We start from the raw sequence: 8758 nt of genomic DNA on the forward strand, positions 1-8758 counted from the left end.
ATATTTTAATCAAAATTGGAGGAGGAGGGCTGGCTTGGAATTAGATGGATAGTTAACCTGAAATATGAAAATGGTCCTTGTTGGATCAAGGGTGAGGATTTTGTAGTTGAAGTGCCCCTCAGAGAAGCCGGAGGTAGAGATCTGAGGAGAGTGAGCCCCTCTGCTGAAGAAATTTAAACTTCACTGTCTTTATTACATACCTATTGATGGCTTTCCCTTTTTATTTTTATTCAGGTATAATTGACATATAACATTATCTTCATTTTAGGTTTACAAAATAAAAATTCAACATTTGTGTATATTACAAGATAGTGGCTCTCTCTTATGTTCATGTTATGGAACATACAAGAGAAGACCTCGTCTCTGCCTTCAACATTCTCAGGGGAGGCTTCCAGGCATGGCGCTCCCAGGAAAGTTGTCCTTCGGCAGTGGCCATGTTGAAGAGGAGAGCCACTGCATGGGGATGAAAAGGTCGCTTTTCTCCACTTTAGAAGCCAAGCCCACGGATCCTGCCCTGTGAGCCTGTGAGGGTATGAATTCAACTGTGCCTCCCAAAAGAAGTATGTTGAAATCCTAACCCCCAGTACCTCATAGAGTAACCATAATCAGGTATAGGGTCCTTGTAGAGATGATCAGTTAGAAAGAGGTCATTAGGGTGGGCCCTAATCCAATATGGCTGGCATCCTTATAAAAAGGGGAAGTTTGGACACAAAGAGAGAAGATTATGTGAAGAGACAGGGAGAGCGCCATGTGAAGGCAGAGAATTGGAAGGATGTTCAACAAGCCAAGGAAGGCCAAAGATGGCCAGCAACCACCAGAGGCTAGGAGAGGGGTCTGGAACAGATGTTCCCTCATGGCTCTCAGAAGGAGAGCTGCCCATATCTTGATTTCAGACTTCTAACTTCCAGAAACATGAGATAATAAATTTACATTATTTTAGGCCACCAATTGGTAGTATTTTGTTATGGCGGCCTTAGAAAACTAATCCAGGAGGGGTCATTTGCTCGCTTCTATCGTTCCTCAAAAATGAACACGATGCTTATTGAGGAGAATGATAAATTCCTTAAGGGCTGCCGAACCTCTAGAAAGTAAAGATGAGGGGACTGACGTAGGAGATCATTTAAATGGGGGAAATGATGGAAACAAATGCTTTAACTAGGACGACGCAGTCACCAAAAAAACCCTCATATCACCAAAATACAAATGTAACTGTATGGGCTGGAACTTTGAGGAGGCTGAATGCATAGTATACATGTTGACAATCTGGAAGTATAAGGACAACTTACTGACAGATCTGTACACAAAAAATTATGCTATTTCTCTGTGACTGGACGTAAAACTGGCATTTGGGAAAGGAGCGTGTGTCTGTGTGGAAGCCGTTTTGTGGCTCAATGTGTAATGCGGTGACCATCACAGGCAAAGAACAGAACCAGAGTCGAATCGATAATCAGCAAAAATTTTCTTTCCAGGAAAAGGTATCCAAAGACCCCCATCACAGACCTCACAAGCTCTAGATGAAACATTACACCATATTTCCATCCTCTATACTCTGAGAAGCCAACAGAAAGGAAACCACTTTCGCAAAGCGAGATTGTCTTAATGTGAAAGTCTGAGTTTACATGAGGGGTCAGAGTCTGTGTCTCCTAGGAGAGGAGAACAGAGAAAACGAGGGCACCTTATAGGCATCAGGAACCCTGTGTTCACCAAGAACCTGAAGCTGAGTTATTTAAGAACAAACACGCCAGGTGTAGGGCTTCGAATGTAGTAGACCAGCCATGTCATCACGGTCTACGCGGAGGCAGCCTGGGAGCTTGCAGACAAACTGGAACACACACATACTAGAAAGACCAGGAGAGAGAGGCTGGCATGACATAACGGGGAAGGTGGTTAGCGGAGAGGAAAGAAGACACAGATGGCTACATTCAGTTACCTGCACAGCTTGTCCCGCATGGCCTTAGCAGCATACAGCGAGCACCAGGAATGGGTGAAGGTCAAAGAGATTAAGAACTTAGCTCATTATATGGAAGAACATTTTCATGGTAGGAAGTCTGCGATGACAGCACATCCCGCCTTGTGTGCCATGCAGTGAGTTGCCCGTAATGACAGGTACTCAAATAGCAGACAGACAATGACCTGGAAGTAAAGCCACCAAGGAGATTCACTGGAGAAGCAGCTGGATGGGACTTGAACGTCCTGTCACCCCCAGGTTTCTATACCCAAAGGAATTCTGAAGCTAAAGCAGAGGAAGGATTCAATTTTAATGTCTCCAGCCAGCAGTTTTTTCCTAAAGTTTTCTTGTCCTCCAGTTTTATAAGTAATTGACACATCCTGGAATTGGTTATAGTGATTTAATTCATTTTTCTGGTATCAGCATTTGTGTCAGATAATCATAAATGTGGACTGAGAACAAGTAAGAATGCTGTCAGAATATCACAATCATAGCATGAGTGTAATGTTAATAAGATGGATAAAATGATTTCACTCGTTAAAATCTGATTATTCAGATTCTAAGATGTCTTTTTCTTTTTTTTAAATAATCATGGAAGCGAATATGTCAGTAATACCTGGTAAATCTGTGCAAAGAAGAAAAAGATGCAAATAGAAAATCATTTTAAAAATAACATGTATGTAATGAAAGGTGCTTTTAAGCAAAAAATGCAAATTTACTGAGTAGTATTTTGTGAAAAGTACTATGCCGAGCACTAGCAAAGGCAACACACAGATGTGCAGTTTTGTTTATTTAAAATATTAAAATAGGGGCACCTGGGTGGCGTAGTTGGCTAAGCATCGGACTCTTGATCTCAGCTCAGGTCACAATCTCATAGTTTGTGAGTTTGAACCCCACACTGGGCTCTGTGCTGACGGTGTGGAGCCTGCTTGGGATTCTGTCTCTCCTTCTCTCTGCCCCTCATCTGCTTGTGCGTGCTCTCTCTCTCAAAATAAAGACACCTTAAAAAATTAAAAATAAATAAAATAAAATGTTATAAAAGTAGCATAATGTTTTATGTTGAAATGCTTATGCTAACGTATTTACTTTATAATACTAATAATTCCATCTACCTATTCCTTTGTCCAGAGTTTATGTTTCAATGGAAAATGTATGTCCTACCCATGGCTCTGACAGCCAGAGCTATACGAAAAGTTACACTCAGAACTGTCACTCCCCCCTCATCCCTACCCCCTTGTTCCTATACCACACCACCTGCCAGAGGTAACAAATCTCTTTACTTATTCTCTGGAGTGTGAATACTGCCTTTCTTGAATTTATTCTACAGGAAGATCAATACATAGTTATAGGCAGTGGGTGCACACATTTTGAAGACTGAGGCTGATGATGTCTACAGCTACATGCTTGGATCTGAGGCACATGATTTTCTCCAGACAGGCTGGGGATGAGCCTCAGCTGATAAATGTGGAAGCCATGCAAAGATACAAGAAATTACCTCATGTCTGCTCCAACGTAACAGTAACTGCAGTGAGAATCCCTGCAGACATCATCTTAACCAAGTGATCAAGGTCAACACCACCACCAAGAAGACATTGATATCATAAATCCTTTGCTATGACGCACTGAGAAAGACAACACAATTTGCTCAAGAGGAATAACCTCACTCTAAACATGAAGAGACATCAGATGAACCCAAATGGAGGGACATGTTAAGGAAAAGATGGCACTCCAAAGTGTCATGGGCATGAGGAACTGTTATAGATTGGAGGACACAAAGGGGACAATGACAGCTAAATGTAAAGCGGGATCCTGGAACAGAAAAAGAGCCTTAATGGAAACATTGTTGAAACGTGAGCATGGTCTACGGTTCAGTGAATGTATTATACCAAAGTTAATGTCCGGGTTCCGAACATTGTACAATGGTTATGTAAGATGCTAAACTCGGGAGAAACTGGGTAAGGGATTTATGGAAACTCTTCTGTTTCTGGAACTTTTTTTGTAAGCCTCAAATTATTTCAAAAGGAAAAGCTAAAAAAAAAATAATGAAGGGAATTTTGTTAGTTCACCGGAATCGTTTGTGTGTGTACAAATAACTTCTCAGTGAAACAGAATACCCAAATGCTGCTGTGTTGATATCAGAGAAGAGACACTTCAACAAATACCTTCACCGTGCTAATTATAGTATATTAGTCTAATAAGCATGGATAGGTGTAGTAGTAATATTTAGACTGTAATCCAAAAGCTCCAAAACTAAAGTTAGGCTCATTTGTTCACAGACATAATAAACTCCATATTTTTTTCTTTCTTCGGGGATTTTGGGGAGATCTCCTTGATGAAGGCATATTGAAGGTGAGATGCCAAGTGTGAGCAAGCAGTTAGCTGGGGCTAGAGTGGGTAGGAGCACTCTAGCAGAGGGAACTACAAGTATCTCATTTCTCTGAGATGAAAAGTGGTTTGGCTTTGTTCTAGGAACTGGAAAAAGGCCAGCAGAGCAGGAAGTAAGCGGTGTGAGGTAAGGCTGAGAATCTGGGAGGAGTGGTCCACAAAAAACATTGTGGGGGAGGTGAGAATTATTCTACAGCAATCGGGGCACCTGGGTGGCTCAGTTGGTTAAGCGTCCAACTGTGGCTCAGGTCATGATCTCCGGGTTCATGGGTTTGAGCCCCGCGTCAGGCTCTGTGTTGACAGCTTGGAGCCTGGAGCTTGCTTTGGATTCTGTGTGTCTCTCTCTCTTGGCCTCTCCCCTGCTCACCCACCATCTCAAAAATAAATAAACATTAAAAAATTAAAAAAAAAAACAACCCCAAATCATTCTACAGCAATGGATGCCCCTGAAGGGCTTGAGGAGAGGGGATACGGGACCTTGGAAAGTTATTTTCTCCTGCTCTCTCTTACTGGCTTTGAATGCTTTTTATATAATGCTGACTACAGTTCTTTATGTTCACTGAAGAATAAGTATGGGAATGGGCCACCAGGGCAGAGTTTGAAACGTACAGGAATAAACTTCCTGGTGAAACTTCTGTCCCTGGAGAGTTTAGAGAGTGAAACTGAGCGTGTGTCACGCTTGCATCACAGATGTTCTGAATTCCATTAAAAGCTTACCTGAAATGAAATATAACTATTTTCCCAGAGTGTTGATGTTTTTTTCTCTCACTCTGAGTGTTTGGTATTATACAGTCTGACCCAAAGCCTGAGTTGGGTGAATGCATTTTTGTGCCAAAAAGTTCAAAAACTTAAAGTATTCACCTGCCCAAGAGTGGCAATGTCATCCAACCCTTAGAAAGCTCACATGGTTTGGTGCATATTGTGGTTGATCCATCAGGATAGAGGTCACTCGTTATTAAGAGGTAGGTATGGTATCTAAGTAGCTTCTAACCTGCTTTTTCCAGCGGTCCTTAGGGTACCTGAGGACCCAGAAGAAAATAGCACCTGGGTCTCGTGGATCAGAGAAGAGTTTCATCTGGGCTTTGTCAAGCCGAGAATATTACTGCCTTCTGTTGTAAGTCCCCAACCCGATTATGGAACACACTTTATGTCCGTCTTTGATTACAGAAACAAACAAATTCCTATCTGTTAGTTTAAGCCTCAATATTGGCGTAAGTCAAGAGCAGTCTCATCCCGTTGAGCCTATGTAGGAAATAAGTAGAAAATAATACAATACAAAATCATATGATAATATATTATAAATAAGTTTATAAACACAAAATAAAATAACCATAATTTGAAAAATAACCATAATTTTTGATAAATTTAGGATTTAGACAAGAAACGCTTGGGGTTATAAAATCCATTGTTGAAAAATATTACGTTTTGGAATTGTATTGAACTTCTTGCATGTTTACTGAAGCGCAGTTGACACACAATGTTACATTAGTTGCAGGTGTAGACACAGTGATCCCACAAGTCTATAGTTACGCTATGCTCACATGTATAGCTGCTGTCACTCTACAGTGTTATTATAATACCACTGACTCTATTCCCTGTGTGGTACCTTTTATCCCTGTGATGTATTCATTCCATAACTGGAAGACTGTATCTCCCCCTCCCCTTCACCCATTTTGCCCATTTCCCAGCCCCCCTCCCTCTGGCAACCATCAGTTTGGTCTCACAATTTATGAGTCTGTTTCTGCTTTTCGTTTGTTTCCTCATTTGTTTTATTTTTTCAGATTCCACACCCAAGTTAAATTCTATGGTATTTGTCTTTCTCTACCTGACTTGTTTCACTTAGTGTAATACTCTCTAGGTCCACTCATGTTGTTGCAAAGGGCAAGATCCTATTTTTAAAAATTTTCTATGTTTTTATTTATTTTTGATAAATAAAAAAAATAAATAAAATTCTTTTTTTTGAGTGTGTGTGTATGTGTGTGTGTGTGTGTGTGTATGTGTGTGGGGGAGAGAGAGAGAGAGAGAGAGAGCACAAGTGGGTGAGGGGCAGAGAGAGAGAGGGAGACACAGAATCCGAAGCAGGCTCCAGGCTCTGAGCTGTCAGCACAGAGCCCAATGAGGGACTTGAACTCGTGACCCACAAGATTAGGACCTGAGCTGAAGTCCAACGCTTAACCTGCTGAGCCACCCAGGAGCCCCTAGATCCTATTCTTTTTAATGTCTGAGTAATATTCCCATGTGTGGTGTATGTATGTGTGCATCACACCTTTATCCATTCATCTACCATGGACACTTGGGTTGCTTCCGTAATAACTGTATTGCACATAACTTTTTCTTCGACTACGAAGAACACTGCACTTTCACAGACAACTTTCTGCATTCACTGTTGTTCAGCTCTGGGTTAACAGTAAAAGTTAAAAGCCTGAACCACCTCTCTACAAAGTACAGTATTCTGGGAAGCTTTGCTGGTTTTAATTAAAAAAAAAAAAAAAAATCCCAGATATCTTGCTTTAAAAAAACATCTTTTTCTTATATATCAGAAAAGCAGAAGAAAGAAAGAAATCAGGTTAATGAATCATCCTGGCTTACTGGATCCCACTTGGTAGAATTTAAACTTAAAAACACAGCAAAACACATTTCGGTTACCTTATGTCAACCATAGAAGTTTTGTGATTTCCGAAACATCAAAGAGCACTTACCTGTACACGGTCCTAACCACAAAGCGGGAAAAAAAATGACGTGCTCAGGAGAAGTGATCTTATTTTAGTAACACTGCCGCTTTCTAGACCCTGTTCTTTCCGAGCAGACCCTTCCGGGGAGTCCGGTGTAAAGCGCCGTGGTCACCGCCGGCCCCGGGGTTGGCCCCTGTTAAAGGGCGGCAGGTCGGTGCGGGCGAGGGCGCTGCGCGGGGTCACTGGCGCCCAATGCAGGCTCCGAGCTGTGGGTTCCACTCAGAGGACCACTGTCACACTTCCTCCGCCTCCCTGCCACCCGCGCAATGGAAAGTGTGAAACGCTCGGTCCTGCAAACTTGACTCAGAAGCAGGCGCGCGGCGGGCTGCGGCGAGTTTCTACGGGGGCTCGCGGCGCAGACCCCCAGGCCGAGCCAGCGCGACACCGGGCCGGCGGACGAGCCGGTCGGCGCTGCGCCGTCTAGGGAACCGGCCCGGGAACGTCCGCGTCCCGCACGGGGCGGCCCCGCCGCCACCGACCTACCTGCGCATCCCGACGGCGCGGCCTCGAACAGCAGCAGCGGCGGCAGCAGCAGCCGCAGGGCCGCGCGCCCGGGCGCCTGGACCCCTCTGGCCACCGCCCTCGCCGGAGGTCGGCGGGCCCACATGGGCGGCGGGGCTGGGTCACATCCCCGCGGGGTCCCGCAGCCTCCCGCGGCCCCCTCGAGCCGCGGCCTCCGTCGGCGCCCGGCACCCACCGCTCGGGCTGCGCGCGGCGCTCACCGTGGCCCGGCGCCCAGGGAGGCGGTGCCGCGGCCGCGCCCCACCCGCGTCCCGCCCCAGCCCAGCCGCCAGCGCGATCTCCAGTCCCCAGGCACGCAGCGCCGAGAGCCTGCCCGAGCATCCAGGGCCCCCATCAGCGAGGGCACTGGTGCAGGGAGGACCTCACTCCGGGAGGAGAGTGAGGGCGGCGCAGGGAAGAGGGGTTCTGGTGTTCGGGCCTGACCGTGACATTCCTCTGAATGTGAACTGTGGGAGTTCAGTACCGGAAGAATGAGATGGACGGTCATCTCTCAACATCCCGCCAGGCACTCTGCCATGCATTGTATTTGATTTCACGCAGTCCCCACCACCCGCAACTAGGTACTGTCCCATTGTACAGAAGAGGAAAGGGAAGGACGACGTATCTGCTTGAATGAAGTCTCCAGGCTTGTCAGCAGTGGCCTGCAGATGTCCACACAGGCCGGGTTCTAGGTTCCAGGCTCTTCATAACGGGATGGTGGGGGGTTGAAATTAAGAAACCTGTGCAGGGGCGCCGGGGATGGCCCAGTCCGTTAAGCCTCACAATCTGGATTTTCACTCAGGTCCTGATCTCAGGGTTGGTGACATGGAACACCCTGCGGACTCTGCTGACAGTGCGGGGCCTGCTTGGGATTCTCTCTCTGCACCCGCACCCCGACCCCCACCCTTCCCCTGCTCTCGCTCTCGGAAAATAAATAAATAAAACATTAAAAAAAAAAAAAAAAGAATGTGTTAAAATAGTTGAAGTAGTATAAAGAAAACCTGAGAGCCAGTCTCAGCTCTGGTCCTTAAGAGGAAGTTGTAAAGGCTGGGAGATGTACCCAGATGTACCAAATTAGATCCCTAAATTTAGATCAACTACCTCCATCCTAGAAAAAAGAATCTAAAGTAATTGAAAAGAAAGAAGTCTTTTTGCTGGGAGGAAGTGAGAGGTCGGCCAGGATTTTCAGAGT

The 8758-nt window shown here is 45.1% G+C and overlaps 1 protein-coding gene across 1 annotated transcript in view; it reads right to left on the reverse strand.

Annotated features, from left to right (window-relative positions):
* IL20RA (interleukin 20 receptor subunit alpha) overlaps positions 1-7610 on the reverse strand; it is a 35958-nt gene extending 28348 nt beyond the window's left edge. Inside the window, exon 1 of the mRNA XM_030316434.1 lies at positions 7549-7610. The gene's annotated coding sequence lies outside the window, so the exon portion shown is untranslated. The remainder of the gene's footprint in view (positions 1-7548) is intronic.
* Positions 7611-8758: the final 1148 nt, after the last annotated feature.

The sequence above is a fragment of the Lynx canadensis genome, chromosome B2 (assembly GCF_007474595.2).
Source record: "Lynx canadensis isolate LIC74 chromosome B2, mLynCan4.pri.v2, whole genome shotgun sequence".
Taxonomy (NCBI): Eukaryota; Metazoa; Chordata; class Mammalia; order Carnivora; family Felidae; genus Lynx; species Lynx canadensis.